Genomic DNA, 26,437 nt, shown 5'->3' on the forward strand with positions numbered 1-26,437 from the left:
AACAAAGTTTAATTTATAAAAGAAAGTTGGAATTTTCAATGTGAATAGTTACCAAATGTGAGAATTCTTTTTGAAATAATATAATACTATAGAAAAATGGTTTTTCGTTTTCTGTCTCCCTCTTGACTTAACGCCTTAGGATCAATTTTGTTATTTAAAAATTAAAAATTAATTAAAATTACTGACTTAAACCCTTTGTACCGAATTATTTCTAACGGCAGGAGATCCGCTAGAGCTATGGCGATAGGACCAAACGAAAGAGAAAAAAAAATTTTAAATTATGGTCTTCAACGCAAAATCATTCGGAAAAACATTTAAATCAAAGTGGTTTCCGTTTATTTTAACTAGTTTGAAGTTTCACACAGTGTAGAACGGTTATTACCTTCTAACTTTGTTTAAAATGACAACTTCAATAGTTTCAACAGATTTTTTTTAACAAAAGCTTTGATTGTATTAATTAAAAATTTAATATAGAAAAATGTATTTTTTTGATTTAGGAAAAATATATGTATTTATTTTTTAAATATCAATTTACGAAAACGGGATATTTTTTTCAAATCTTAGTTTTAATTTGGTTAAATATTTAGCCGAGGATAAGTTTTTGACATTTGTATCTATGTCTGTTGAATAAAAATTTATCTTGGGCTTTATTTAGCTGTGAGAATTGGGGCACATCTTGTATTTATTTGCGAAACAATAACAAAACAAAATCCTGCTTTTGTTGTAAAGCTAATAAAAACAATCTGATCTGGATCACGAGGAAAATAAAAAACAGCTAAAGTGAAATATATTGAAATAATACACACTCATAATGTTGCATTACTTTCCCAATTTTCTTTCTTTATTTTCAGTTTTTGATTATTTATTAAAAAAAACATTAATCCTTCTGCAAATAATTTATCCTCTGAACAAAAAAATTTGACAGCTGAAATTTTTTGTTTATTCAAAAATGTATTGTCAAAAATTTAACCTCGGCTAAATATTTAACCCAATTCACACACGGCGTTATGTAGTGTGAAATAACAATTACAACAAATGGTATGCCAACTATATTTTGAATCGTATTTTTTTAATTTTGTATGTATGTTTTTAAAAACATATTTGACATACTATTGAGCTTAATTTAAGCTCCGAAACAAAATCCTCTCGAAAATACATTTGATCTTAGAATTTGGATAGAATTTTGTATGTTAGATAAAATTAAGCATATATGTATTTTGAGCACTTGACCATTATTTTTGATTATCTTGGAAGTAAGTTTTTTTAGTCCTATGACCCCCTCCAAACCAAATTTCTAGATCCGCGCCTGCTTATCATAGACTGGTATCAGCGTAGTGTGGTTTGCGGTGATCCGTGGTTATCCGTGGTGAATAATTTAAGACGAAAATAGTTTAAAAAATAAAAGATTTTCTATTAAATTATTAAAAATAAGGCATGTAAGTATAACCCAGGTTCCTTGTCATTTCCGTGAAGCCAGAACTGCAACATCAAAATTTTTTAACCAAACTTGTATAGCTCGTTTTTCCACCGTTTGTCCATGTTTGTCTACCCAAAATTTTCGTTTGTCCTTCAAAAAAATTTTAGAGCAAATTCTTTTTTTTTATAGGAAGTCTGAAAAATGAAAAATCGTCTTAAACGCTCAAATTTGAGAAAGACGTACAAAACCTGCAATCGTTTGTTCACCTCGAGTTCGACATACATACATACATACTAAATTTTATCGTTTTTCAACCCTCCGTTTAGGAAATATTCAAAAAACAATATTTGCACTGAAAAATTGAAATTCCCCCAAAAAACAATTTTTTTTTTTTCAAAAAACAATTTAAACTGCGGTCGTTTTTTCACCTCGAGTTCCTTACATATTCTAAAAAAAATCGTTTATCCACCCTCCAAAAATTTTATAACAACTCTCATACAAAATATCATTTTTTTAAAATCCCCAAAAAATATTTTTTCAAAAATTCAAACGGCCATCGTTTGTCCCCCTTTTTTATTCAAAAAATAAATTTCCAAAATGAAAAAAAAAGTTACGCATACACCACAGTGTACCTACTGAAAATTAGTCTCTAAAATCCCCAAAAATTACCTTTTCTTCAAAAATTCAAACGGCAATCATTTGTACAACTAGAGAAATGGATACAAACCAAAAATCATCGTTTTTCCACCATACGTTTAGGAGATATTTATAAAAAAAATTTGTACCGAAAAATTAAAAAAAAAAATTTTTTTCAAAAATTTAAATTTCTGTTGTTTGTCCACCTTGAGTTCTATTCGTAAAGCAAAACAATTATACCACTATGAATTCTGGCAGATATTTTACTTAACGATAACTTTGGTAGGAAACGTTAAATAATAAGTAAGCAGTTTTATTTAAACAAAATGTAATTCCAAAGTTCACCTGTCAATTTTGTCCTATTTAGTTCTTTCTTCTTCAATCTTCTCAATTCTCCAAATATTAAAGACACACTATTATCACTATCCTCACACATCTAACAACCCTAAAAACACTCTCACAAAAGTAGGTATCCCCAAAAACCAAAGAGAGTGAAAAAAAGAAAAGTTTCTGGCACAAACTTCAAGTCCAATTATTTATGTTGCCATAAAAAATCAATATTATTCTCGTATGTTTGTTTGTGTATAAAGAGAAGTATAAAGTCATCCATAAAGTATAACCAAGTATCACCTCCCAAGGCGATATAAAAACCACGTTTTTCTTATGGTTTCCCACCTCATTAGGCCACAAAAAGACGTGTCTGTCCGTCACGTTACCGTCTCCGTCTCCGTCTTCGTCTCCAACTTCGTCTTCATGTTCAACAAAAGTTCGTTCGTTCCCCCCTTTTCTTTTCGGATTTATTCTGAAATCTTTTACGATTGCGATTGCAAAAATTATTTATTTATATTAGAACGTCCTCTTCGTTCACTTTTATCGCACTGGCACTGCGGCGCATACTGTATATACTCGTCGTACTCGTACATAAACAAAAAGAAAACCATGTCCAATATGTCCATCATGTCAAGGTTATACCCACGTTTCGGTTTCACTAGCCCAATGCCTTCGTTATATTATTTTTTCCTTTGTATGTTCAATGTCTGTTGGTAGGATGGTGTGGGTATAAGGTACTTATGGGGTTTGCGTGTTCCCTCTGTCTTTCATCGGTTAGGTATTATAGAAAAGAAGTATAAAAGTTGCGATTGAAACCCCATCGATATATCCTCCTATAAGCTAATTTGTATTCCCGAAGGGTGAAAACTTGATAAGTTTGATTGCATATTGGATATCTGAAGATTGCCCATGTTTGTTCGTGTAAATAATGACGATGATGACGACGATGGCGAAGGGGACTAGCTAGCTAGCAAACGTACGTGGTTTAGAATCAAGGAAAGTCTGCTGTGAGGCAAAGTTAAAGGGATATAATGTATGTAACTTTTTTTAGTTTCGTTTTTTAATTTCGATTTTTTCTTACTCTTTGTTTAGTAGCGGGTGTTTGAAATTTTAGGCCTCGCAAAAATGTTATTCTCCAAAAAAGTTTGGTTGTTTTATGTGCCTTTCATTTTTAACGAAGTCTTTATCGATTCCAATAAACGAATTGTGTTATGGTTACCTTTAATGTCCTTAAAAAAAACAAAAGCTGTGCGGTTTTGTTTTGGTCTATTAACCTCATGCGTGTTTCTTTATATTTTTTCGAATCACAATAAACGATAAAAACGTCAAAAACCAAGGATTATCGATTAATGAATGTACCATTAACATATGGTATCCCGCGTCTAGACTCTAGACACATTCAATATTGAAATTTATTTTGTTTTCTTTCTTTTTTCTGAACACAATTTTTTTGAGAATATAATCGTCCATCAGATGCATCTGAATTGATAGTCAGTCACACTAATTAGTGCTTTTGATTGTGTTAAGTGCTTGGAGGATGTTTAGTGTAGGCAAATAATTTGTTGTTTTGGCATATTACGCTCTTGGCTATGAATATAATATTCTCATAAATATTAATGCTCTTTGACTTATTGCGCTACGCTATAGCTAGCTGCCATAAGTTTATATGGACTGGGCAAGAAACAAGTCGTACAAACCAGTAGGTTAGGAAGACATTATTTTGGCAGAATAATTTATTATTATGCACGCTTTAAAAAAAGATTTTTTTTAAATTTTAGGTGTTTTTGAAGTTTCCGGTACAAATTCTGTTCTGTATTCTGACTGTATTTCTCTTAAAAATGGTAGTATTTACTTAAATTTAAAAAAAAAAATAAAACTATTAAAGCTGAAACTTTCTAGGTTATAGATCTTTCAGATGAACAAATTTTTCAAGCAACGTGTTACGCTCAATCCCAATGAATACCGAAAAATTCTATTCTCGAAATTTTTACAGTTTTTTTTTCTCTGGAAAAAATTTTTTTCTCCAACTTTTAACGACTTCTCATAGATCGGATAACTTGTTCCTTCAGCTTAGATTTGCTTTTTTGAAAGTTCAATACTCGATTACTTTTTGCTAAGAAATCGAAAGTAGTAATGGATTTGGATCTTTTTGTCTTTAACCATCAATCAATATGTCAGCAACCGCTGATTGCACAAGAAAAATAAGAATGATTTTGAATAAATTTCCCCCTAAAATCAGGCATGGTAAAAAAAAAAAAAAAAAAAACAAAACAAAAAACAAAAATATTCTTTACATTAACTTGAAAACTCAAGAAAATGGGCTTTTGGTAGCTTTTGAGATAGTCAAGCGCTGAGTTGGAAATATCGAGAAACCCAGTAATACTGAGTGTGCCTTTTACAGTTTAATATGCCCACAAAACCCCACAAATTTTCGATTCAATTCATTGTTCAATCGATTGAATTTTTATAAAAAAGATTATAGAGTCATGATTTTGACTTTAAATGATCATAATCTTTAACAGAATGCTAAATGTTTTTTTTTATTAATTTTTTTGATAAAAATGTTTGAATTTATGGGTAATAAAATGCACGACTGGGTCGCACGTACTTGCTCTCGTAGTTCACAGTATCTTTATCTTAAATATCTATTGAAAATTAAAGATTTTGTTTAGTGTCGACAAAAAAAAAATCAAAAAAAAAAATCGAAAGTTTAAAAATTAAATTCAATTTTTTTTTTTCAAAAATGTTTTTAAAAATTTTTTTTTTTATATTTTATACTTCAAAATGATGTCTATAAATTTTTAATAAAAAATTGACTTATGCTGTGATGAAATTTATGAACTTAAAAAATATGTCAATTTTTGAAAAACGGCAACGCCATATTTCCGTTCTCCGCATTTTTTTGAGAAAAACTAAAAACGCAGTTTTGTTAGAATCAATAAGTCTATTACGTATACCAAATTTGATCAAAATCGTTTAAGCCGTTTTCGAGAAAGTTGCAATACCTCGAAAATGTTATATGGGAGATATACGTTGAAAAGGCGATATTAAAAAAATAAAAAAAAAAACGGGTCAAGGGAATAGCGTAAAAAGCATCTGTACCAAGTTTCAAGAAAATCCATCCATCCGTTTAGGCCCTAGCTCGATGTACAGATGGACGCACAGACGCACACACGCACAGACCTACGGACGGCATGACGAAAACCACTTTTTTGATATTCTCCATCATCGTAATGTTGGTTTTGATTAAAACCTCAATTTTTTTTTCTACACGAAACCAATACTTGCCCTATAGAGCAAGTAAAAAGAAAAATATTCAAAACAAAATTTGAAATTATTTTTTATGACCCAAAAGGTCTTTTTCAAAACTTAAAACTTTTGTCGTTGAATTACTCGAAATTTGTTTTTTTTTTTTTTTATTATCTTCTAAATGGTTGTCTCGAAAGTGACAAACGATTGCAGTTTGAATTTTGAAAACAAAAAAATAAAATAATTTTAGAAAAAAAATAATGTTTATGTTTAATTAATGTTTAATTACACTGTGATAGTTCAAAAAACCGACAGAGGGCTCTTATGTCTACTAAAGATAATTCGAGTATGCAGAACACGATGGCGTTCTTAGTTTTTCTGGATTAGGTCAAATAAGAAAGATTTTTGCGTTTGAAATTTTGTTTGCACATGCCAAAACTGAGGGTATAAAACACCATATATTTTCCAATTTTTGATTTTTATCGATAAAAAAAATGATGGAAAATCTATTTTTTTGAAGTATTATTCGTAAAAAAAGTTATTTGAAAAAAAATCTGTCGAATAACTATTTAAATCATTATTTTTTGGCAAAAAAACGGCGATTTTTCTTGAATTTTTCTTACATTTTTTAACTATAAAGGTACAAATGTATGCGAAAACTCAACATTTTTTTGTACACACCTTGTATGTGTTAGTACTCTGGAATATTATACATATGTAGATGTAGATATTTATTTAAAAAATCAGGCATGGTATCAATATTTTTATTTAATTTTTGTTTAAGTTCAAAAAATCATTTTTCTTTCAATTTGTTTTAAAATTAAAACATATTTACTATTACTTCCATCTGCATTATATGAGCTTACATACACAACACATAATATATTTGTCACAGTCCCCCTTTAACTGAAGAAAATATTTAAAGATCAGAAACGTGTTTCAGATAAGCGGTTTTTTCTCTAAAGAGGGTTTCTCTTAAGCGGGTTTTTATGCTACTTGAGCCCATGGGCGTTTTGCCCCCACTTCCCCTTCATATGTATTGCATTTAAACTTTTTGTAATTTTTTTATTTTATAAACTTAAAAATAAAAAAAAAAAACAGTGTTTTACTGCTACTTTTTCACTCTTAAGCTTAACCAATATTGTAGATAGGTAGGAACTGCCTATTCGTATTTGTAAACAAAGCCATATTCTATCCTGAAATACAACATCAAATCGTTGCCACCGAGTGCTGCATTTAAATTTAAGTAATACGAAAAATATTAGAAAAATTGAAGAAAAATCGACGTTTTTTTGCCATAAAATAATGATTTTAAATGTCATTCGGCAGATTTTTTTTTCAAATAACTTCTTTTACGAATAATACTTGCGAAAAAATAGATTTTCCATCATTTTTCATCGATAAAAAATCAAAAATTGGAAAATATATGGTGTTTTATACCCTCAGTTTTGGCATGTGCAAACAAAATTTCAAACGCAAAAATCTTTCTTATTTGACCTAATCCAGAAAAACTAAGAACGCCATCGTGTTCAGCATACTCGAATTATCTTTAGTAGATATGAGAGCCCTCTGTCGGAAAAAAAAGTTCTATTTTCGAACACAGTGTTATTATTAATCAACATCAAAAGCTAAAATTTCAAAAAATTTCCCTTCGATTTTTCAAAAAATAAATTTTTTTAATCCAAAAATTAATTTTTTCAAAATTTTATTTTTTAAATTTATATTATTAAAATGATACAAATAATGCTTTTGCATAATAACTCATTGAAATCGAATTTATTGTTTGGAAGAAAATCATATTTAAAAAGAAAGGTTCTATGGCAGGTACTGTTAATAATGATTTTCGAAAAAAAATTGCATAAAAATAGAACTTGTTTCAAAACTTGCACATGAATTTTTTTGTAACAAAATCGTTAGAGCTGATTTCGATTTTTTTTTGAAATCAATTTATGACAGTAGGTAATTATTATTTTTGGTCCAAAAAAATTAATTCCAAAACCCCTTTAGAGAGTCGCCAAAAACCGCTTCATATCAAGTTTGATGTTAGTCCGTTTAGGCTGTAGTTTCTTATATACAGACAGATAGACATACGGACTTGCGAGACCCAAAGTCGGCTAAATATTAAGGTTTTACTTAAATAACCAAGCTCCTTTTATCAAGAGTCCTTTTAATCATCGATAAAAAATGCCCCTGTTTACTTACATAAAATTAAATAGAAGAAACTTAAACATACATCAACTTGATAACTTTACTTTAATCCTGCATAAAGAAAAATGCTGATAAAAATCTTTTCTGATGTAGCTGTCAAGCTACAAACAAAAAAAAAAACGACTTCATTAGGCAGATTAATTTCACACTACCATGAACTCAAACATTTTCCTAGTCACTTGGTGTCCTTTCTTGCTTATTATTTTTTTTTTTTTAGTCCTTAAATACAACTGATATCATTTTGTCTTCTTCTTCCATTCATTTTGTCTTGTATATATTTTATACTTTCCGCGCGTATTCCCTAATCAACATTTTCCGGAAAAATGTAACCAACATTGATGAAAGAAAAAAAAATGGAAAAAAAAAAGTTATGGAAGCTACCTATTATACACCTTGCATTTTATTCAACCTTCCTACACTTTCCAACTTAAAATCATCTAAAAATAAAAAAAACTGTTAAAAAAAATGAAAACAAATTCTGAAACTCACCTAGGGAGTTAAAAAAAAATTTAAATAAAAGTTGCAATTTCTTTCCCAAAAGATTTATAACTTGCTGCTCAAAACACCGAGAGAGCGGAGGTTTTCTCCCCCATTCATGCCAAGAAAAAAAAAACTTTCCTCGCAAACCCGTGTGCGCCCACTTCCTGTTGCTAATCAAAACTTAAATCTGGGAATATAATACGGTTACGATATTATTATATTTTTTTTTTTACCCGGATCTCATTTTTGTCGTTCCCAAACCCGAAACTTTCTTAATCTGCATGATGTCAGTATAATTCACAGTTAAGTAGATATATTCCACATCCAGACTCCCATCTGCAGCACTGACTTTTGCTGGCTGGCGGTATAGCGGTGGTATAGGTTTGAAGAAGATGGAAAATGAAGACGACGAAGACGAGTGCCATGGGTATATCATTTGGCACCCTAATTGGGTAATAATGAAGCAGCGCAGCGTACATTTGGGAGCCCGTCGACAAAATTAAATTAATTTAAAAAGCTGACACTGAAAGACGATGACACAATGAGGTTTGACGATGGCGAGCAGAGCAAGCTGGGTGGAACGAACGAAAAAAAAGAAAGCCGAAAAAAATCTGTCCCCAGTTGGTGTTGAAATTTAAATAATTCATGTTGGATACCTCCCCAACTTTCAAACGGAGAAGAAGCCCAGATGCGACAATCGTCCGTCATCGCCGGTCGATTAGCTGATGGCACAGGGGGGCTTACAATCCCCATTTTGGAATGTTACACGCGAGTCGTGTGTCTAGAACGGTTCCAGAGATATATATCATAATATAATTTTACCCCGCTCTATAAACATCTATAGGACCTTTATAGAAGCTTCAGTTTCTATGAGGGCTAGATAAAAGGGAGCCTCATGTATGTTTTTTTTTTTTTTTCTAATGCACGTGCGGTAGCTAGACTTTTGTCAATTGACACTTATTTGACAGAGAGTACAGAACGTGAGTGTTTGTCGTCGATAAGAATTAATCTTTACAAACTTTGTTTTTTTTTTTTCTATTTCCGAAGCAAAAACTTCGATATAAATCTTCTTTTTAGATACCAAAAAAAGCAAAAACAAACAAACACGAAAACATAAATAAATTTAAAACACTTACTTTTTTTTGTGTGGAAGCATTTTTTTTTTGTACCTATCTGGACTGAGAGAAAAAGAATGTACGAAGTTTGAATTGTTAATGAGCGCAAAGAGTGATTCTTAACATCAGAGAGAATAAATCTATGAAGGCACAAGTAAATTTTTTGTGACGATGACGAATGTTTAGAATATACGAAGCTATATTATAGACACGCAAAGTGTTAACAACTTGTTTATTTATGCAAAAGGCTCGATGCTTCTGTATTTTAATTTTTTTTTTTGAATTTATTTTATTTGTTGTTAGGCATGTTTGGAGTCATGATTCTATTGAACAAAAAGAATGTGTGAATAGATTTAGATTAACCTGTAAAAGGGCTGCAAAACTAGTTTAAAAACGGTACAATTTGTACCATTGGCCATGTTTGTTCTATCATAACTTTTAAACTGGTTATCATAATTTAATAAATGAGGTAGTGTTGGAAGCGCCTTGCTTGTCCGCTAGTTATAGGTTATATAAAAATCGCTAATATAGCGCCATGAAGACACAAAAATCTATAACAAATATTTTGTGTTTTCAAATGTATACAGCGCAAACGCATCTATAAAAACTTAAAAAAATAAAGTTAAAAACTAAAACCCAGGTGGTTCATAAATGTTACCTCTACAGGGCGTCGTACAGTAAAAATAGCTTAGCCAGTAACCAGCGGATAAGCAAGACGCTTCCATTGATACCTCGTTTGTCGAACGGTGATAAGCAGTTGAGAAGTTATGAGGGAATATACATATCCACTAGGGTGTCCGTTATTTCCCAAAGTGATGTTTTCGGGGGAGACACCCCCCAGATCGAAAGTTTAGCACCTAAAAAGGGGAATTTAAAAAAAAATTAAACAAAAATTTTAAAAATAGATGGTTTAACTCGAGAGAAAAAAATTTTTATGTAAAAGTAAAAAACTTCCCATACAAATTTGTATGGGGAAAGTATTAACCTAGACGCACGGGTTAATGACCTCTAAAAAATTTTTTTTTGCTAAATATCCCTTATTTAGGTCCTAAACTTTTGATCGGGGGGGGGGGTGTCTCCCCCGAAAACATCACTTTGGGAAATAACAGACACCCTAATATCCACATATATAAAAACCAGTTAAAACATAAGCAATTTGTGTTTGGGATGCACCTTTCAATGTATTCTCTTATCTATTTTATGACTGATATCACGGTGTAGCAGTCAAACCCTGGAGGAGACCTATCATGTTTTGTAGGGTTTGTTGCACTTCTAACGAAATTTTACTCCCCGATATTAGGACTTAGGGGGAAAAACGATTTTTTTTTTTACTTTTAACCATAGCAAAAATTCTTGCATCATCAGTTTTGAACCGAAATCCCGAGAACCCCGAATCCCCATAACCTTAAATCTGGGAAAACCAAAGTTTAGAAAATCCGAAATCCTGAAAAGATTGGAATCCTGAAAAATTATATGAAATGACAAATTTGTGCCAATTTCGGGAATTTTGCCGGTTTTTGGTTTCGGGATTTTTAGTTTTGGGATTCTGGGTTTTCGGTATTTGGAGTTTTCAGGATTCTTAGTTTTTGAGATTTTTGACTTCCCGAACTTTATTTTTTCCGAATTCCGGGTTCTCAAGATTTTGGGTGTCGGTATTCTGGATTTTCGCGGTTTTCGATTTCATTATTTTTTGGTTTTGGGGTTCTGGGTTTTCGGATTTTGAGTTTTCAGGATTTTGGGTTTTTGAGTTTTTTTGGATTCTTATTTTTCGTTATTTTTGATTTCCCAAATTTTAGGTTTTCAGAAATTCCGGTTTTCGGGATTTTTGGTTTTCGGGGTTCTAGGTTTTCTGGGTTAAGAATTTCGAGATTGTGTCCGTCTTATTTCTTGTTTTAAGTAATTAAATTTTTAACTTTTAATTCTTCCAACCATGTTGAATTTCAAAAACTGAAAATATAAATTCAAAGCCAAAATAGTACCTAACATTAATTCAATTTGAAGATAGTTTTGAGTCAAAATTTTGAAACTTAATTAAGTTCTATTTCGTTTCCTAATATCTGGTGATATAATATTTTTTCTTTGATCATTATTCTAAAATGAATAACAAATTAGTACCACATAATATATTTTGAGGAAGGTATTTCATGTGATATCTTTCATTATCAAAAAATAAAATATACTTCCCTTTGAGTGGATTCATTTTATTTCAGGCGAAAAACTCTAGTCCTTTTGTAAATTGAAAACCAATGCTATTTCATATTATACCAGTACTTTCCCTAGTACCAATTTTACTATCATATATCCTCAAGTTGACCAAAAGAATATACCTCAAGCATTTATGACTTTTATACAATCATCATATTTTCAAATTTCAATAACAATATTGTATGAGTAGGTACCTATCTTCCTATATCTACTTGACTTTGGACTCTGCTGAGAGAAGGAAATCCTCCAATACTGGGTCCTACTCAAAATTTGCATTTTCTATTTTGAGGCTAACCATGTTTTGTATGTGTATATGGTAAATTTATATATTTGTATGACGGTATATGAAAAACAGGAAACGGATTTTATACATCACATTTACATATCTATTCTTCTACAGTCATATAGTATAGCTTTGTAAATAGAATTTGCATTTTTGAAGAAAATATCTATGAGACCAAATTTTCTAGTAAAATTAATTAAATTATATTCAAATTGTTTTGAGGGTATCCTTGCACACTTGTATTTTTGTTGTTGATGGAAGGATATATTTATGTACCTATAAGGATACTTGGAATATGTAAGGTTATTTATTTTCGTATATCAGTTCCTTCATATTTTGGGAGAATTTTCTCAATACAGATTTTCAAAGAGACCGCACTATAGAATGTCAAGAAATAGAAGATACAATATACATTTATGAGTTTTAAAGGACTTGGAGGTAGGTATTTATATTTTGAAATTTAAGTTAAGAAATAAATCATATTGAATTATGTTTTGTTTCTTGAAAGAAAATGCTTTACCTATAAATTTATTTGCCAGAAAGACATTTTTTAAGTAATTTAAAATTAAATGTTTAAAATATGAAAATGACTTTAATGCTCATTTAAGTTCGTTATTGTGTGTCCTAATTCCTTTGTTTTATATCAGATTATTATATTTTCAATATAAATATCTTTGTTGAAAACTTCTCTGATTATTCTTTTTTTATGGACAATTTTGCGATAAAACTTAGATCTTACTATATTCTCAATTTTGAAAACTTTGTGAACTTTGTGATAAAAGCTAGAAAAGACCCAAAGCATATATGTATACTATGAATCGAATTTCAGTCTTCACAATTATATTCTTATCGTCAATTTCTGCACGTTGTTTTTGTAATGCTAAAAATTTGACTTCGAAAGCATGTCGACTGTTCGGACCGAAAGTTTCAGTGTAAATTTGCTAATGTTTTTGAGTCTATACCGCATTGGTGTCAAGCTGTTTTGCAAAATCGTATCCATTTAGCTATGTAAATACCAAGAACATTTTTTTTTTTGTGAAAAATCTGTTTTCGGAGGCCAAAAGTTGAAAAAAATATTATTAGCAGGAAATAAGAAAGGACAATTTTTGATTTTTCAATTAAATAAAATGCACGACTGGGTCGCACAAACTTGCTCTTAGGGTTAAAGTTGCTTAAATTTTTAAGACTTTTTATATAGAAATTTTTAAAAAAAAATAAAATTCGTTTAAAAAAAAAAATAAAATAAAATCTGAAATAAAATTGCCCTCCAAAACAAGTATGCAGTTTTAATTGATATATTAACATGCATTTTTAGAAAAAAAATTTTCAAAATCGTTAGAGCCGTTTTTTAAAAAACTAATTTTTTATGAATAATTTTTTGGAAAAAAAGTTGTAAAATAAAATTGGTATGCCATTTTGTAGAAATCACTAATCAACATCTAAAAACAAAATTTCAAAAAAATTCAATGTCCCGTTTTCGAAAATTTGATTTTTCAAAAAAGAATTTGTAAGACGGCCAAACATATAACATAATTAAAAAGAAAACACGATGTTATCGCTTCAGACGATGGACAAGAACTAAACTTTTATTTTTCTTAAAGATTACATTGTCAAGCTTAACTAGCGTTGCATGTGCATGATACGATTACTTGAATAAAGTACATTAAAGGGCATACGGTAATATTTAGAATATATATTTATACATAATTAGAAACATATTTTGAATTGAATCATACGATACATTAATACATTAAAACATTAATACATAAACGATAAATAAATAAAAGATGTTATAAAATAACTTTTAACGAAAGTAACACTTCGGTTACATAAATTAAAGCCTACAAATTTTCAAAATTTTATTTTTGGTTTATATTTATATTATAAAAATGCTTCTTTACAAAAAGTTTCGTTGAAATCGAATAAGCAGTTTCGGATATAATCGGATTTGAAATAAACGGTTCTATGGCAGGTACCGTTAATAATGATTATCAAAAAAAAATTTTTTCATTGAAAGATAGATCTTAGCTTAAAAGTTACATTTGAATTTTTTAAACAAAATCGTTGGAGCCGTTTTCGAGATATTTCAATTTTATTAAAATCGGTATATGACAAGTACCGTTATTTTTGGTCCAAAAAAATTAATTCCAAAAACCCCTCTGGAGAGTCGCCAAATAACGCTACATACCAAGTTTGACATTAATCGGTCCATGCGTTTAGGCTGTAGCTCCTTATACAGACAGACAGACAGACAGACAGACAGACAGACGGACTTCCGGGACCCACTTTTTTGGCATTGTCTACCATCGTAATGTCATGGAAAAATGTTATCTCAACTTTTTTTTTTTTGTACGAATGCATAACTTGATATATAGTACCTACCTATATCGCAAGTAAAAAAAAAAATGGTCATAAAAAACAATGAAAAAATTCATAGCAAGGTCTTTTTCAATGTTATTTTAAAAAAATTAAGTGTGCTAAACTTTCAAAACTGTTAAGATACAGTTTTATTCCATCACGTCTAGCTTTCGACCAGATAAGAAGCCACAAATTCGAATTTGCTTAAAAAAATCATCAGTTCAGTTTTTAATGCATTTGTTTTCCTCATACAAATAAAAAAAAAATATTTATTGGAAATACAAAATTTCAGCATAAACAAAAAAAAATAGTGGAACTGGAAAAAACTTTGCATTAAAAAAACAAAATTTTATTGCAACTGAAAAATATTTGCATTATTAAAAAAATATTTATTTCAAGTAAAAAAATTGCATTAAAAAAAAATGTTATTGCAACTGAAAAACATTGAAAATAAATTTTTCATTGCAAATACAAATATTTTGCATTAAAAAAAAAAATTTCTGCATTGTAATTTTTTTTTTTAATTCGTCGAATTTCTTACAATTTTGACTATTTGTCCTTACATAAGGTTTAATATTTTAGTTGAAATAGCTAATGTATGGTAAAATTGACAAAATTGTAAGAAATTCATTGATATTTTTTTTCATTGATATTTAGGTATTTTTCATGCAAAAAGGAAGTTATAAATAAATATATTGTTGAAGAAAAAAGAAGGATTTTTAAGATTGCATAAGAAGTTTTACAAAAAAAAAAATTAACCGTGATGTGATTCGACGTCAAAAGTAGGTACCTACCCATAAATCCCAATTTTGTACATGTTAATATTCAAGTAGGTTTGAAAAAAATGAAATTTTGACTTCAGAATAAGCACTCAAAAATCGTTTGGTTTGGTAAAAGTCGATTTTCGCTGATGAAAAAAATTTGAGTTTTGAAAATTTCTATACAGCATACTTTTAATTGAGAAAAAAAATAGACTAGGTACCAAAAACACATTTTTGAAATCTATTTGCCAGTAAATAAATATTAAAGAAGCGACATTTATAAAAATTTTAAAACATTTTTCAAAAAAATTTGGTATTTCCTTAAATTTTTCAAAAGAGTTTTTTTTTTAGTTTTATTATTGGAATAACTAAAACGTCTTTTTGAAAAACAACCTTTTTGCTCGAGATAAAAGATACATTTTTCATTGGAATTTAAAACCTCAATCCAAATTATTCATTCATTCATACTTTCATAAGTATTTGTATAGAAGTACCTATGATCATTTTTTATCCCATATAAAATAAATTGGATTTAGAATAAATTTACTTTTCATAAGCACTCTTTTGTAAATCCTTGAATTTCTTTTGAGCTTATACAAATTTAATTAAAAATAACAGTCATACATAAAAAAAAAAAAAATCATCAAATTGAAAATCCCCGAAGCGTACATACAGTTTTTTTTTTAAAGCAAACACAAAAACAAAACAAAAATGACAAAACAAAACATACATCATTCTGACAACAATTATTCTCTATTTCAAAAACCCCTAATGGATTTACAAATTACTACAAAGTATCTGTGGCCATAAAAAATTGAAAAAAAAAAAATAAAATAAATAAATAAAAAACATTTTGGAGTCCCTAAAGACTTTACATGGGATTAATTGCTAGCATATTACAGAAATGAATCCCAGGAACACACATTGTGATGGCAATAAATCCACTCGCTTCACTCTATAAAGCCTTCTCGTACTCGTATCAAAAAGGCCAATGTGTGTGTGATGTATAGAAATTGTATATATTTGCTCCCACAGCTCCAGCATCATCAGCCCACACCACAATGGGGTTTCCTGTTTTTCTTGTGATTTTTTATTTTTCCTTTTTTGTTTTGCTTCTCTTTTGTGTGATTTTTTATTTTTATTTTTTTTATTTTTTAACGTTCCCATAAATTTCCATCTACCCTATTACAGAGGTGAATCTGCAGGACACATGTGTGTCGTCGTTCTCTTCGTATTGGATTTTGTAAATACATATATTTCCGAGAACGTTTTAGCATTGGAAAGTGCTGTTAAGATATCCTAATCCCAATATCACGATAAATTACCGTATGCACCATTACAACCGGCATCACTACTATCATTAGAGGAAATTATTGGCTTGACACATTGCAACCATGGTTTTTTTTTTTCTATTCTGTTTCCTTTTTTTCTCTCTTTTTTTATGTTTGAAAGTCCTAGAATTAAGGAGCTTATATGTAATTTATCGAGAAAAAGTGGCATCCTTGTGATGTTCAATTTTAGAAAAAAATTAAAAAAAAAAAACCTATTTGTCCTTCGAATGATTTAATTAGGACAAGGAGAGTTTGAACTGAATACGATATACGAAAAAAAAAAAACTAATTGGGTGAAATCATACAAGTTTTAACAACCAATTGGATTTTGTACGACTAAGAGAGTTTTAATTGAATTTGACTTTTTTAATAGATGCGAGTGGCAATTAAAATTCGAATAAGGATAATCTTTGTCCTTGAATAAAAAAAAAGGCTTTGAATTAAGTTGGGAATGTCTTTAAATTAAACATATAAATTCCTGAAATTAAAGTTAGGAATTAAAATGGTTCCAGGATCTTCGTTGTAAAAATATCAATTGAAAAAAAAAATTGTAAGAAATATTTTGCATTGAATTTTTTTCAATGCAGAAAATATTTTATTTACAGTAAATTTTTTTGTAATGCAAAATATTTTTATTTCTAATAAAAAATTTTATTTTCAATGCAAATATGTTTCAGTTATAATTTACAAATATTTTCCTTAATGCAAGGAAATAAATAATTTTGAATGCAAACATTTTTATTTGCAATTAATAGATAATAAAATAAATTGCACGACTGGGGTCGCACGTACTTGCTCTTATGCTTAAAGTGACTATAATGTTAAAGCTTTTTATACAAGAAATTTAAAATTTGATATTTTGAAGAAATTTCATAAGTAGTATAAAAAAATTAAATCTGTTTTATTAATTAATAAAACTCCGTTTTAAATTATCTTAAAAAAAACAATAAATATGCCATTTTATTTCTTGTATAAAAAGGTATTTTTAGAAAAAAATTTTCGAAAATTGTAGGAGCCGTTTTTTAAAAAAATAATTTTTTATGTATAAAAATTTTTTAACATTTTTCAAAAAAAAAGTTGGTATGCCATTTTGAAGAAATAATTAATTTACACATAAAAACTAAATTCCAAAATTTTTCATTGATCCGTTTTCAAAAAATTGATTTTTCAAAAAAAAATTTTGAAATATTTTTTAAAAAACCAAAAATGCGTTTTTTGAAAATTTTCTAAAATTTTAATATTATCTTTACTTACACACTTTTGTATAAAAATTTTCATTTAAATCGGGTTAATGTTGTACGAGATATTCAGAAACGAAAAAAACCGTTCTATGACAGGTAGGTACCGTTAATAACGGTACAAAAAATATTTTTTTATTTAAAAAGTTGGCTCTTATGTGTAGTACTACACACAAAAATTTTAATCAAAATCGTTAGAGCCGTTTTTGAAAAAAATTAACTTTTCTATTTCCGTTATATGGCAGGTACCGTTAGTTTTGGTCATAAAAAAAAAAAATTTCAAATTCCCCTCTAGGGAATCACCAAAAACTGCTAACTACCAAGTTTGAAGAAAATCACTTCACTCGTTTAGGCTGCAGCTCCAGATAGAGACAGACAGACAGACAGACAGACAGACAGACAGACAGAATTGCCGGACCCACTTTTTTGGCATTCTCCATCATCGTAATGTTACGAATCCTAAACTTGCCCTATAGTACCTACATATATCGCAAGTAAAAAAAATGCATTAAAAAATAAATGACTTTTTACAATCCTGTCCAGGATATTTAAGGATACACGCATATTGAAAAAGTCAAAAAGAAAATTTACTTTTATCTGCTGCCCTTTTAGCGCTCTAAAACTCCTAGATTTCCCTTTTTTTTCAAAAGCGTTTCACTAACTAATTTATAAATTACAGCACTTAAAAGTTGTATATGGTTCCGTAAAGTATGCAATATTTTTTACGTGATTGGTATTTCTAAAAATAATATACAAAATTACTGAAATCCTTCACATTCATTTTTATCCAGGAGTAAGATTTAGGGTTCTGAATGTTGATCCGTCAACTTTTTTGTTTGATTGAAAAAAATTGCATACTTTTGGGATCCACATAAAAATTTTGAAGTGACAAGGACTTCTTTTTAATTTTTTTAATGCAAACAAATTTACGTCAATTCCACAATAATTTACCACCATCGTCGGCTACTTTTTCAACTTTTTATTATTAATTTCATTTTCCAGTCATAAAATTCAAACAAATAGCAAAAAAAAACAATTTTATATGGTTTGTAAAATGTAATCAAATTACACACAATTTATCATTCTGTCCGCAAATTAAATCTTATACCACCAAGGGAGTACCTTAGTGGGTTTCCCATAAAAAGTTTAAAATTTTGAAATTTAAGCTTCCCCAAACTTTGAATAAAGATACATTCAAATTTGAATGATAGAAAACTTTTATCCTATTAACACAAAACAAAAAAAAATCCCCTTAGTGACTTTCATAATCAGCCAACACAAATTTCATTAATTCACTCCAAAACAATTCTCGGAACTACTCCACAGCAATCCTCTGTTCTAGTCTATTATTATTTTATTTTCCCCTCATTCCATATTTTGTGTATCTTTATTCCAAATATTGATTGATTCATTTCCCTCCAATTATTGTAATTCGAGATAATAAATTCTTTAACACATCCAATTAAGTTTGATATAAAACCACTCTCTCTCCCAACGTGCAAGGGATATTTAATGAATGTTTTCTCTAACAAAAAAAAAAAAAAAATAAAAATTGAATTTCAATTGATGCAATCATGATGCACAGAAGAGCCTGTTGTAGTATTATAACCCGCATTCCAAATATTGAAACATCACAGTCTGTTGTTATTTTATTTAGTTTTTTTTTTATCTAACGGTAATTAGATCAATAGAACCTAATTAGTTTGGAATAGTTGCATTTGAATTATATCTACGTGATAGTGAATTTGTAGTATCGATATCAGATATTTTGTTTCCCATCCAATCATCAGCTTTTTTATATATTTCTATACGAGGGCTTGGATACAGGGTGTGCTATAGTAATATACAGCAGCTCTTAAAAATTGATTTCTCTTCACATCGAATTTGATACGAACACAAAAAAAAAATCCCTTTGAATTGAGCTTGTTAAAAACCTTAAATGATGGTGAATGTGTAATGAAATGTTTATTCCAGCTTATTATATCCATTAAGTGGAATACTTGTTGATGTTCTGAATTAGTAATAGATACTCGAAAGAAATGACCTGTGTTTTTTTGCAAGCTGTAAAAAAGGAACAAGAGTTTTTTTTTTATCTGTTCTTCCGCTGAGTTTTGCAAATCGGTTTTATGTTTACCTTGAAACGTGCTAAGAATTTGCGATGTATTTAACTTTTTAAAAAGGAGATTTTTTTTTATTTTTGATGAGCTATCGCGTATCAACAGTAGAAATGTATGTAGAAGATGATGACTTGGTTGAAAGATGTTTTAAAGTAATGAAAACACTTTTAAGAATTTGCATTTTGTTGTTTTATGCTGTTTTTACATTTTATTTTAAGAATATATTGTACTTAAATAATTAACAATAATTTATATAGAAATGACACTTCTCTGATTTTGGATTTCATCAACGTTCTAAAAAGCTTTGACCACACACATCGAATCCGTCAAGTTGAGAACTTGTACCATAATATCTGGAAATTTCCTTTTTTTTTTATTTTAACTTTAACTTTTTTTTTAATTTTGAATATTTATATTTTTGTTTTTGTTTTTATTTTTATTTTTATTTTTATTTTTATTTTTATTTTTATTTTTATTTTTATTTTTATTTTTATTTTTATTTTTATTTTTATTTTTATTTTTATTTTTATTTTTATTTTTATTTTTATTTTTATTTTTATTTTTATTTTTATTTTTATTTTTATTTTTATTTTTATTTTTATTTTTATTTTTATTTTTATTTTTATTTTTATTTTTATTTTTATTTTTATTTTTATTTTTATTTTTATTTTTATTTTTAATTTTTATTTTTATTTCTATTTTTATTTTTGTTTTTGTTTTTATTTTTATTTTTATTTTTATTTTTATTTTTATTTTTGTTTTTGTTTTTGTTTTTGTTTTTATTTTTATTTTTATTTTTATTTTTATTTTATTTTATTTTTATTTCTATTTTATTTTATTTTATTTTATTTTATTTTATTTTATTTTATTTTATTTTATTTTATTTTATTTTATTTTATTTTATTTTATTTTATTTTATTTTATTTTATTTTATTTTATTTTATTTTATTTTATTTTATTTTATTTTATTTTTGTTTTGTTTTGTTTTATTTTATTTTATTTTATTTTATTTTATTTTATTTTATTTTATTTTATTTTATTTTATTTTATTTTGTTTTATTATTTTTTTTTTTTTTTATTTGATTATATTTTAATTTATTATTTGTTTTTTGTTTTTATTTTTCTGTATTTTTCATTTTTCTTATATTTATTAAATTTAAAAATTACTGTAAACTTAAAAATGTCTCCATTAATACTTTACGGAAACACCTTAATTATTTATATAATTATGGTTAAAAATTTCTCCAAAATCGTGCAATGGTTCGCACTGAAACACAAACAAAAAAGGACCTTTTTTTCCACATAACTTCAACCCGATAGATAATTGTATGTCCTTGTTTATAAATTAAAAATGACCAACGAGCGTCAAAAAAGGTTTGTGTATTTTTTTTTTTTTTTTTTTCGTTGTTTAATTTGTCACCATGGACACTTTTTATATCTTTGTTTGTATATTTGAAAACATTCCCAAAAAAAAGTCACTCACATTTAAAACCCAACAAAACCTGAAGACCTTTTTTATGTTTCGACTTTTGTAGATGAAAGAGTATTTGCTTGGTTTGTTATTTTCCCTTTTTTTTTTGGGTTTGTTTCTGCAATCACAAAGTTTCAAGGATTTCGCCCAGTAACAGGAATTTTAACGCAAAAATACAACACTACAAACCGTTTACCCAATTAATTTAGGTTTTAAATGCTTTCCTCCTCTGAGCACATACAAAAACACAAACACCGTTACAGCATTTTGTGTGCCGTTAATCCTTTGCGGATTATTGTCACCAAAGCAAACAAACTCTTTTCTGGGTAAGGAAAGGAACTTTTTTATGAATAACAGGCGGGTTCGACAAAAATGTGTGACAGTGAATGGACAATTTCACGTGAATGTTTCATAAACTGATGTGTTATTTCCGAGGTCAAAAGTTTGCAATAAAAATTATTTTTTCAGTTGCACACGGGTTTCAACATTAATTTCACTGGTTTCTGAAAAAAAGGACAAAAACAAAAAAAAAAATAAAAAAAAAAAAAATTTCATGGAAACCCTTGCTGTTATGGTAGGTAGGTACATCCGGGATTAAAAGTGTTTGCATCCAGAAATAGAAAATAACTGATTTGAAAAAACATAAAACGAGAAAATAATTAAAACAGCACGAAAAATACAAGGCAACATTTTTGGCTTTGCATTTGCCAAAAAATGTATATATTATAATAAAAGTTGAAAGAAAGTGTTAAATTTTAAAATCCTATAAAGTTACATAGTGTTAGAAGATAATACTTTGCTATTCTTGTAGTTATTTGGCATCAAGAAATCTAAAACTTTATATTTTTAAAACTCATTATTAATTTCGAAAATCCATCATAAGAAATAATGTTGAAAACAGAAAAAGGCCACATTTAATTAATTTTCAATAGTTTTCATAGATTTGAAAATTTTGAGAGTCCGAAAACTTCAAAGTCTATTATAACTGAATTCCGAAATTACAAAAGCCCAACATATCCTATATCCAACTTTTTCCAAAGCCTCTTATCCTCTAATTCTTAAATCAGTCTTAAAGTATTCTCAAAGCAAAATATTCCAAATTTTGAACATTCCTTAAAACAACATCCCCACACTTCAATTACCCCAAAGCTTAACTACTTTTATGACGGTAGAAGTGATCAATCTAAAATAAAATATCTGAACCGGACATAAAAACTTAATATTAGACCCATTTTTCGAAACCCCCTAGTAGAGAAAAAATTGCCAAAATAAAAAAGCGGGTGGGTGTCAAAAATCGTGGTTTTTTACGATTTCTGTCAAAAAAAGTGAAAAGTTGTAGATAGTAAAAATGTTAACAGCTTTTACTCAAACCATTTTTTTATATAACCTCAAAAATATTGAGAAAATGCAAAAATACGATTATTGGCTTTTTTATTTTTATCTTTTACAAAAATGTTTGGGTTTTAACAAAAATCTGGTTAAAAATTACTTTATTATGTTTTTTACCTATTTTAAATGTTTTTTTGAGCAAAAAGTTAATATTTGGATTTTTGAAGAATTTAATTTGAAAAATATAGCCTATTTTTCAACGACAAAATTTTTGATTTTTTTAAAATTTCAAATGCAGTTATTTATATTAAAACCTTTTATTTAAGATTAAGTAGAAAAACTATACTTTTGTTTTAGGAAATTATAGAGAAAAATATTTTTTCAAAGAAACGAAATTATTTTTTTCGAATGGCCTTTGACCTTCCTAATTTTAATTTAGCATTAGAATGGCTCCAACTTGCAAAGTTTTTGGGGGCCCGCATCGTAGGTAAATAATACAAATACGATTTTTGGACATTTTCTTTTTGGGACTATGGGTTTCACCACTAAACCATTTCTAAAAACGTAAAGAATGTTACTGATGAGATGAATGGCCAAAAGCCATAATTTAAAAAAATATACCAAAATCTCAAAAACAAAACCTTAAAAGAAAACCTCCGAGAGAAAATACCAAAATTATGTTGCTTAAGTTGTGTTTAACTCATTCAAATCGCCTGATCAATTTTGGGAATTTTAATTTTGGGATTATGGATTTTAGTCGTTGATCACTAGCCCATTTCAAAAACCCGAAATAATAAAGTTAATTAAAAAAAGTGAAAAAAATTAAAAAAAAACTGGAAATGAAAATATCAAAATTTTAAGCTCAAGTCAAACTCTAAATCCTCTTGTTGCGCCATCTAGTGTCAAAATAAAAATCTGAAAAAATTAGACGATTTCTTTTTATTATTTAGAAACAGTTTTTCCCCTCCTTAGGAACTTGATTAAAAAATAACGAACGTCTTAATATACATATTTGTTAGAAATTTTCATTAGTTTCGGGAAATTTGATGTTATCGATTTTGAATTTTCAGATTTTTGGGTTTTCGGGATTCTGATTTTTGTTTTTTATATTTTTGTTATTTTTATTTTAGATTTCGTTGTTTTCATATTCAAAGTGTTAAGGGATTTTACATTTTTCATTTCTTTAAATAAGAATTTCATTCAGTTTTCTCCCGAAAAGTTTTCAAGATACACTTATTGAGTTTTGCAAAAAACTCAACTCAATAAGAATTATTTTCTTAGAAATGACTACTCGTGTGAATGTTGTGAATGTTAGAAGATTCCTGCATTTAAAATTCAATTTCGCAAGAATTTTGGTTCGAAATGTGAAAAATGTTTTCCAAGATTCATTGAAATGCTATAAAAATTGAAAATTCAATTTATAAACTATTTTTCTTGATAATACACATTGATTTCTTAGAATTTTTATTTGCCCTCATATAGAATCCTACAATCCGCACCATTCCGTGATTTCTTCTACTTTACTACAACTTCCTTTAATGTGTTTTTTTTCCCTTCTTTTTCTTAGGTATAAACCTTAGAAATATTTAAGTGCCAATATGTGCAATGTTCCTGTCAAAAACTCTTATTATAAAACCCCCAATTGCATGTTCGATGTCGATGTCGTCTTTTATAAAGCAGCTGGCATTTAAAGTTGTTACAAAACAAATATAGACACACCTTTATTTTCAATGAACTCAAGTCACGTTGTGTTTTTTTTTTAGTGAATTACGAGTTCGAGTACCTATTTGTGTTATTTCTTTTTGATTGGGGAGAATATATTTTGACATGTGGTTAAGGTTTTCTTGTATTTTTTTTTTTTTTTTAACTTTCGTTGTAAATTTGATATTTATCTAATATATATTTTTTTTATTTTAGATTCAATGGCAATAATGTTTGTTTGGAAAATCGTGCATTCAATAAATTTATAGTTCTAGGTAAGTGAAGTTTAAAAATACTTGTTTTTTATTTGATAATAAATTAGACAAAAAAATGAAATATAAATTTCTCAGAACATGAAAATCGGTTAGAGATCTCTACAAAAAAAAAAAAAAATACCAAGAATTTACCATAAACCCCGAAATAATTAACATTTATAACTCTGTAAAATCGTCCTTGGTGAGCTGAAGAAAAAGAGAACAAGTGGATTCTATTTCCATGAAACAAAACCGGTACTCACAAACTTAGGTACTAGCTTTGCTGCTGGATTCTACATAGATACTCATCCTAAAGCTCAAAGTTGAACAAAACCTTGACAATTGTTTTCTTGGAATATGGATTTCATACAAAAATGTTGAGAGTAAAAAGGTGTTGTTTTTCAGTGGAAATGAAAATATGGGTTTTTTCAAAAGAAACTTTGCTTTGAAGTTTAGAAGACACGTGTCACCTGATTTGATTTTTGGTTTTTCAAATCAAATATGTATAAGATTTTCACGGAATTTTATAAATGTAGCGTCACGGGATATTTTTACAATTGTTTTTTTTTTTTTTTTTTTATTAAATATTAAATTCTATTTATAATTTTACAATTATTTCGTATAAAAAAAATTGATTTTTCAGATTTTTTTAAATTCAAAATGATATTTTTGAAAATATTTCTTAGTTTTTAGTTTAAGATTGCTTAAACCAAAGATCATATAACTAGTTATGTGATTTAAACGCTATCATACACAAATTTTCGATGAAAAAAAAAAACCATTTATTCGTTAACGAGAAAGTCACAAATGAAGTAAACGGTACCTGTAGTGTCAGGTACCTACCATTAAAACAGCTCCAAAAATATTTGTGTTATTATTTTAAAAGTACGATCATGGATTCTATAGTTTTTTTAGTTTCTTACCGTTTTTTTTTTTTGATAAAATTGGAACATATGTATGTAGGATTACATCATTCACTATCATTACTACTTTTATAAAACTATATCATTTTTAAACTATATTATAAAATACCAAACATAACTAATTTGCCCTAAGAATGTTCCATTCCCATTTTTTGTTTATATAATTTCTTTTAAGATTAATGATATTGATTTAAGGCATTCGTTGTTAAGCATCAGTAGAGAAAAGTTAATCAGTCAAGCTAAGAAAAGTTAAAGAGAAAAGTTTAAATTTAGCGCCAATTTAATTTTTTTGTATTAACCTTTATGTTATTTTTATGAAATACCCTATTATTAAATTAAATATTATTTGAACTACTATTTTGAACTATATTAAACTTAATTTCAATAAAATTTAATTATAAACTTTACAAAATAAAAGACTTAAAACGTTTTAATTTCTTCCCTCTCCCACACATATATCAATCAAAAATGTTTATAATAAAATTTTGAGTTTTTTAGTCAGTATAGATTTTTTTTTGTTGCAATCGATACCGCATTAATCTGAAGAAATACATAGGTATAATCAAAAATGGAAAAATCAGTATTTTTGGATTAATATTTTACTATATGCCAAGAATGAATGTTTGTATTTTTTGAAATAAGTTTTTTTTTAGTTTTTATTGAAAAATGCTCAAAAAACTACTAAAATTCTATAATAAAAATTATTTTTTTTTTGAAATTCGTTAAATTTTTTTTTTATTTTTCAATTTTTTAATTTGAATATTTCTTTTGATTATCTAACTTAGGTTTATGTGACTACACTGGTCGTCAAAATTTATCTTTTTTTTTCTCCTTCAAATAATTTTCTATTCTTTTTTTCTATTTAGAAATATCTAATTTTTATAAAGCATTTTTTAAGCTTCAAATTGGTTTGTCCCTGCGTTAAAAGTATTCTTTCTTATGGTTTTTGGTGTACTGAGTTCAATTCCGAAGTCAGACAAATTCTATCACTTCAGGATTTTGAGATACACGCGTTAGAGAATCACAAAAGC

The 26,437-nt window shown here is 27.8% G+C and overlaps 1 protein-coding gene across 5 annotated transcripts in view; it reads left to right on the forward strand.

Moving 5' to 3' along the window:
* LOC129909904 (leucine-rich repeat-containing protein 24) overlaps positions 1–26,437 on the forward strand; it is a 310,525-nt gene that overhangs the window by 172,138 nt on the left and 111,950 nt on the right. For all 5 annotated transcript variants that reach the window (XM_055987060.1, XM_055987057.1, XM_055987058.1 and 2 more), the window contains one exon: positions 24,446–24,504. The gene's annotated coding sequence lies outside the window, so the exon portion shown is untranslated. The remainder of the gene's footprint in view (positions 1–24,445; positions 24,505–26,437) is intronic.

Source organism: Episyrphus balteatus, chromosome 2 (assembly GCF_945859705.1).
Source record: "Episyrphus balteatus chromosome 2, idEpiBalt1.1, whole genome shotgun sequence".
Lineage (NCBI taxonomy): Eukaryota > Metazoa > Arthropoda > Insecta > Diptera > Syrphidae > Episyrphus > Episyrphus balteatus.